Source organism: Anopheles marshallii (assembly GCF_943734725.1).
Source record: "Anopheles marshallii chromosome X unlocalized genomic scaffold, idAnoMarsDA_429_01 X_unloc_211, whole genome shotgun sequence".
Taxonomy (NCBI): domain Eukaryota; kingdom Metazoa; phylum Arthropoda; class Insecta; order Diptera; family Culicidae; genus Anopheles; species Anopheles marshallii.
In genome coordinates, this window is record NW_026525793.1 from 12,501 (window position 1) to 20,000 (window position 7,500).

Sequence of the window (7,500 nt, forward strand, 5' to 3'; positions counted from 1 at the left end):
ATGGCCACCATAAGCCATTTCTATCAAGAAGGCCACGAACAGTGCTTAGCAACCACGAGAGCTTCCAAGAGTTGAAACATTGCCTATCAAGTAGGCCGTACCAGCCCATAGCAACCCAACCAAGATACTCTAACAGGCCAAGATTGGTTGGAGATTTAAAAATTTTGCTAAGTCCATGGCCACCATAAGCCATTTCTATCAAGAAGGCCACGAACAGTGCTTAGCAACCACGAGAGCTTCCAAGAGTTGAAACATTGCCTATCAAGTAGGCCGTACCAGCCCATAGCAACCCAACCAAGATACTCTAACAGGCCAAGATTGGTTGGAGATTTCAAAATTTTGCTAAGTCCATGGCCACCATAAGCCATTTCTATCAAGAAGGCCACGAACTGTGCTTAGCAACCACGAAAGCTTCCAAGAGTTGAAACATTGCCTATCAAGTAGGCCGTACCAGCCCATAGCAACCCAACCAAGATACTCTAACAGGCCAAGATTGGTTGGAGATTTCAAAATTTGGCTAAGTCCATGGCCACCATAAGCCATTTCTATCAAGAAGGCCACGAACAGTGCTTAGCAACCACGAAAGCTTCCAAGAGTTGAAACATTGCCTATCAAGTAGGCCGTAGCAGCCCATAGCAAACCAACCAAGATAATCTAACAGGCCAAGATTGGTTGGAGATTTCAAAATTTTGCTAAGTCCATGGCCACCATAAGCCATTTCTATCAAGAAGGCCACGAACAGTGCTTAGCAACCACGAGAGCTTCCAAGAGTTGAAACATTGCCTATCAAGTAGGCCGTACCAGCCCATAGCAACCCAACCAAGATACTCTAACAGGCCAAGATTGGTTGGAGATTTCAAAATTTTGCTAAGTCCATGGCCACCATAAGCCATTTCTATCAAGAAGGCCACGAACTGTGCTTAGCAACCACGAAAGCTTCCAAGAGTTGAAACATTGCCTATCAAGTAGGCCGTACCAGCCCATAGCAACCCAACCAAGATACTCTAACAGGCCAAGATTGGTTGGAGATTTCAAAATTTTGCTAAGTCCATGGCCACCATAAGCCATTTCTATCAAGAAGGCCACGAACTGTGCTTAGCAACCACGAAAGCTTCCAAGAGTTGAAACATTGCCTATCAAGTAGGCCGTACCAGCCCATAGCAACCCAACCAAGATAATCTAACAGGCCAAGATTGGATCTCAAAATGTTGCTAAGTCCATGGCCACGATAAGCCATTTCTATCAAGAAGGCCATGGACAGTTCTAAACAACCACGAAAGCTTCCAAGAGTTGAAACATTGCCTATCAAGTAGGCCGTAGCAGCCCATAGCAACCCAACCAAGATAATCTAACAGGCCAAGATTGGTTGGAGATTTCAAAATTTGGCTAAGTCCAGATTTTTTTACCCTTCGGGAAAACAACCCTAGTTCACCAAGTTGAACGCGAAAAACTGTCCATAGGATACGCACAAAACGTTTATTGAGTTGGTCACCATATGTGGAAATTATGGTGAAAATAAGCCAAGTTCCGGAGTTTTTAACTCACACGAAACCACGAAAAACTTTCATTAGGAAAACTTGGTTGGAGCACCCTACTGCAGAACACACCGACATGGACGAAAGGGTTGACTGGCTAAGAGAAAAAATTTTTGCGGGACCACTCAAAACATCATAGTTAGACCTAGCAAATGATGAAAAGTGAAACCCGCGATCGATTGGAGAAACCTTATTTTACACTGAAAAATTCCACATAAGGAAAATTTGTATGGAGCACCCTACTGCAGAGCACACCGACAGGGCCGGGAAGGAAGGCCCGGTCCAAGAAAAAATTTTTGCGGGACCACTCAAAACATCATAGTTAGACCTAGCAAATGATGAAAAGTGAAACCCGCGATCGATTGGAGAAACCTTATTTTACACTGAAAAATTCCACATAAGCAAAATTTGTATGGAGCACCCTACTGCAGAGCACACCGACAGGGCCGGGAAGGAAGGCCCGGTCCAAGAAAAAATTTTTGCGGGACCACTCAAAACATCATAGTTAGACCTAGCAAATGATGAAAAGTGAAACCCGCGATCGATTGGAGAAACCTTATTTTACACTGAAAAATTCCACATAAGGAAAATTTGTATGGAGCACCCTACTGCAGAGCACACCGACAGGGCCGGGAAGGAAGGCCCGGTCCAAGAAAAAATTTTTGCGGGACCACTCAAAACATCATAGTTAGACCTAGCAAATGATGAAAAGTGAAACCCGCGATCGATTGGAGAAACCTTATTTTACACTGAAAAATTCCACATAAGCAAAATTTGTATGGAGCACCCTACTGCAGAACACACCGACAGGGCCGGGAAGGAAGGCCCGGTCCAAGAAAAAATTTTTGCGGGACCACTCAAAACATCATAGTTAGACCTAGCAAATGATGAAAAGTGAAACCCGCGATCGATTGGAGAAACCTTATTTTACACTGAAAAATTCCACATAAGCAAAATTTGTATGGAGCACCCTACTGCAGAACACACCGACAGGGCCGGGAAGGAAGGCCCGGTCCAAGAAAAAATTTTTGCGGGACCACTCAAAACATCATAGTTAGACCTAGCAAATGATGAAAAGTGAAACCCGCGATCGATTGGAGAAACCTTATTTTACACTGAAAAATTCCACATAAGGAAAATTTGTATGGAGCACCCTACTGCAGAGCACACCGACAGGGCCGGGAAGGAAGGCCCGGTCCAAGAAAAAATTTTTGCGGGACCACTCAAAACATCATAGTTAGACCTAGCAAATGATGAAAAGTGAAACCCGCGATCGATTGGAGAAACCTTATTTTACACTGAAAAATTCCACATAAGGAAAATTTGTATGGAGCACCCTACTGCAGAGCACACCGACAGGGCCGGGAAGGAAGGCCCGGTCCAAGAAAAAATTTTTGCGGGACCACTCAAAACATCATAGTTAGACCTAGCAAATGATGAAAAGTGAAACCCGCGATCGATTGGAGAAACCTTATTTTACACTGAAAAATTCCACATAAGGAAAATTTGTATGGAGCACCCTACTGCAGAGCACACCGACAGGGCCGGGAAGGAAGGCCCGGTCCAAGAAAAAATTTTTGCGGGACCACTCAAAACATCATAGTTAGACCTAGCAAATGATGAAAAGTGAAACCCGCGATCGATTGGAGAAACCTTATTTTACACTGAAAAATTCCACATAAGCAAAATTTGTATGGAGCACCCTACTGCAGAACACACCGACAGGGCCGGGAAGGAAGGCCCGGTCCAAGAAAAAATTTTTGCGGGACCACTCAAAACATCATAGTTAGACCTAGCAAATGATGAAAAGTGAAACCCGCGATCGATTGGAGAAACCTTATTTTACACTGAAAAATTCCACATAAGCAAAATTTGTATGGAGCACCCTACTGCAGAACACACCGACAGGGCCGGGAAGGAAGGCCCGGTCCAAGAAAAAATTTTTGCGGGACCACTCAAAACATCATAGTTAGACCTAGCAAATGATGAAAAGTGAAACCCGCGATCGATTGGAGAAACCTTATTTTACACTGAAAAATTCCACATAAGGAAAATTTGTATGGAGCACCCTACTGCAGAGCACACCGACAGGGCCGGGAAGGAAGGCCCGGTCCAAGAAAAAATTTTTGCGGGACCACTCAAAACATCATAGTTAGACCTAGCAAATGATGAAAAGTGAAACCCGCGATCGATTGGAGAAACCTTATTTTACACTGAAAAATTCCACATAAGGAAAATTTGTATGGAGCACCCTACTGCAGAGCACACCGACAGGGCCGGGAAGGAAGGCCCGGTCCAAGAAAAAATTTTTGCGGGACCACTCAAAACATCATAGTTAGACCTAGCAAATGATGAAAAGTGAAACCCGCGATCGATTGGAGAAACCTTATTTTACACTGAAAAATTCCACATAAGGAAAATTTGTATGGAGCACCCTACTGCAGAACACACCGACAGGGCCGGGAAGGAAGGCCCGGTCCAAGAAAAAATTTTTGCGGGACCACTCAAAACATCATAGTTAGACCTAGCAAATGATGAAAAGTGAAACCCGCGATCGATTGGAGAAACCTTATTTTACACTGAAAAATTCCACATAAGCAAAATTTGTATGGAGCACCCTACTGCAGAACACACCGACAGGGCCGGGAAGGAAGGCCCGGTCCAAGAAAAAATTTTTGCGGGACCACTCAAAACATCATAGTTAGACCTAGCAAATGATGAAAAGTGAAACCCGCGATCGATTGGAGAAACCTTATTTTACACTGAAAAATTCCACATAAGGAAAATTTGTATGGAGCACCCTACTGCAGAGCACACCGACAGGGCCGGGAAGGAAGGCCCGGTCCAAGAAAAAATTTTTGCGGGACCACTCAAAACATCATAGTTAGACCTAGCAAATGATGAAAAGTGAAACCCGCGATCGATTGGAGAAACCTTATTTTACACTGAAAAATTCCACATAAGGAAAATTTGTATGGAGCACCCTACTGCAGAACACACCGACAGGGCCGGGAAGGAAGGCCCGGTCCAAGAAAAAATTTTTGCGGGACCACTCAAAACATCATAGTTAGACCTAGCAAATGATGAAAAGTGAAACCCGCGATCGATTGGAGAAACCTTATTTTACACTGAAAAATTCCACATAAGGAAAATTTGTATGGAGCACCCTACTGCAGAGCACACCGACAGGGCCGGGAAGGAAGGCCCGGTCCAAGAAAAAATTTTTGCGGGACCACTCAAAACATCATAGTTAGACCTAGCAAATGATGAAAAGTGAAACCCGCGATCGATTGGAGAAACCTTATTTTACACTGAAAAATTCCACATAAGCAAAATTTGTATGGAGCACCCTACTGCAGAGCACACCGACCGGGCCGGGAAGGAAGGCCCGGTCCAAGAAAAAATTTTTGCGGGACCACTCAAAACATCATAGTTAGACCTAGCAAATGATGAAAAGTGAAACCCGCGATCGATTGGAGAAACCTTATTTTACACTGAAAAATTCCACATAAGGAAAATTTGTATGGAGCACCCTACTGCAGAACACACCGACATGGACGAAAGGGTCGACTGGCCAAGAGAAAAAATTTTTGCGGGACCACTCAAAACATCATAGTTAGACCTAGCAAATGATGAAAAGTGAAACCCGCGATCGATTGGAGAAACCTTATTTTACACTGAAAATTCCACATAAGGAAAATTTGTATGGAGCACCCTACTGTGGTCACCATCGGTCGAGTTGGTCGAGACGGGCAAAAAATTTTTTTTTCCATATCGTCTCAAAACATGATTTATGGACCTTGTAAATGTTGAAAAGTGAAACGAAATCACTTTTGGAGCGATGAAAATTTTGTATGGGAGGTCCCTACCCGGAACAAATTTTACTAGTAAAGTCATCATTCCGCGACGAGAAATTTGAAAATGGTCAAATATGGTTAAGATGTCATGTTCATTCCCTACTATGGGGGACCAGGTCGTCACGAAAAAATTTTTTTCTCGACCTGGTCAAATGTGGTTCTGCGACGGAGGTTAAACTAATATTGCATAATTTGGCCCAAAAACCCCCCTCTGTCAGAAAAATTTCCCCTTCAAGAGCGAAAGCAGACCACATAAGTTGAGCTTCGAGGTATCTGAAAGTTGAATATAGAGCGAGGTTCTAAGCGAAGGGATAGCTTAACGTTGAGCATTGAACGCAAAAAGCTTAGAGATAAGCTTATTATATAACGATTGTGGTGCAGGACACAGCTTAACGTTGAGCTTTGAACGCACATGGCTAGAACTAAGCTAAGAGATACGGGTAGTGGTGCATGGAACTGCTCACAAGTTGAGCTTCGAGAAGTCCAAAGGCAAAATGTAGAGCGAGGTTCTAAGCGAAGGGATAGCTTAACGTTGAGCATTGAACGCAAAAAAGCTTAGAGATAAGCTTATTATATAACGATTGTGGTGCAGGACACAGCTTAACGTTGAGCTTTGAACGCACATGGCTAGAACTAAGCTAAGAGATACGGGTAGTGGTGCATGGAACTGCTCACAAGTTGAGCTTCGAGAAGTCCAAAGGCAAAATATAGAGAGAGGTCCTAGCAGCCTAAAAAACTTCTAGGGCCGACAGCTCACAAGTTGAGTTTCGAACGCAATTAGGCTACCCTGGTAGCCTTGATTTGAAAGCATTAAGGCAATGATATGGTAGAATGCCCGATCTTAAACCTATTGACAGAGAATGTGTACGAGTAAGCATAGATGTGGAGGAGCACATACCCTAAACAGTCCCGAAAGATGGTTAGCTAAGTGATGCATCACAAATGGACTTGGCGCACCAAGTTCACACTGAATCACACACGATCGCGTATATTAAAACCTGTTGTGTGGTGCATCACTAATAAAGTTTGGTGCGTCAAACGAACATGAGAGTTGAGCATATTGGGTATGTGTGATAACACACTTTGCACGACAATCGAGAAACCGCATAAGCTCAGTATAACACAGCAGGGGAAGATTGATGAAAACCAGAGCTAATACATGCAACAGGCCGGGAATGCTGCTTCTGAAGGTGGTAGAACCGGTGCACTTATTAGTTAAACCAATCGGCCGATTGAGTTGAAGTCTGGTACCGATCTTTCACTTGACTGTGCCCCATCAACTATTGATGGTAGTGTAGAGGACTACCATGGTTGTGACGGGAAGCGGGAATCAGGGTTCGATTCCGGAGCTAGTAGAGAGTGCCTGATAAAGGCCATGGTACACATCCAAATCAGGAAAGCAGCAGGAAACACTACCATACATTACCAGGTGCATAGGAGGATTGCAAGCCCGTAAATTGCCCGATCATAGCCAGCGATGCTGAGAACGGAATTTATTCCTTCGATCGTCGTTGGTTCACATGTTTACTGATGGTTGTACGAACACCATACCCGGTGGTAAGTACAGTGGAGCTCGCCTTCACAACATAATGTTCACCAGTTGGACGCATAGATTGGAATAGCTCACATAGTGTTGGATTGCTGGAAACACACATTCCAGACTGCTCCGGTAGTCATGGAAAGGAGAGGATTGCAAGCCCGTAAATTGCCCGATTATAGCCAGCGATGCTGAGAACGGAATTTATTCCTTCGATCGTCGTTGGTTCACATGTTTACTGATGGTTGTACGAACACCATACCCGGTGGTAAGTACAGTGGAGCTCGCCTTCACAACATAATGTTCACCAGTTGGACGCATAGATTGGAATAGCTCACATAGTGTTGGATTGCTGGAAACACACATTCCAGACTGCTCCGGTAGTCATGGAAAGGAGAGGATTGCAAGCCCGTAAATTGCCCGATTATAGCCAACGATGCTGAGAACGGAATTTATTCCTTCGATCGTCGTTGGTTCACATGTTTACTGATGGTTGTACGAACACCATACCCGGTGGTAAGTACAGTGGAGCTCGCCTTCACAACATAATGTTCACCAGTTGGACGCATAG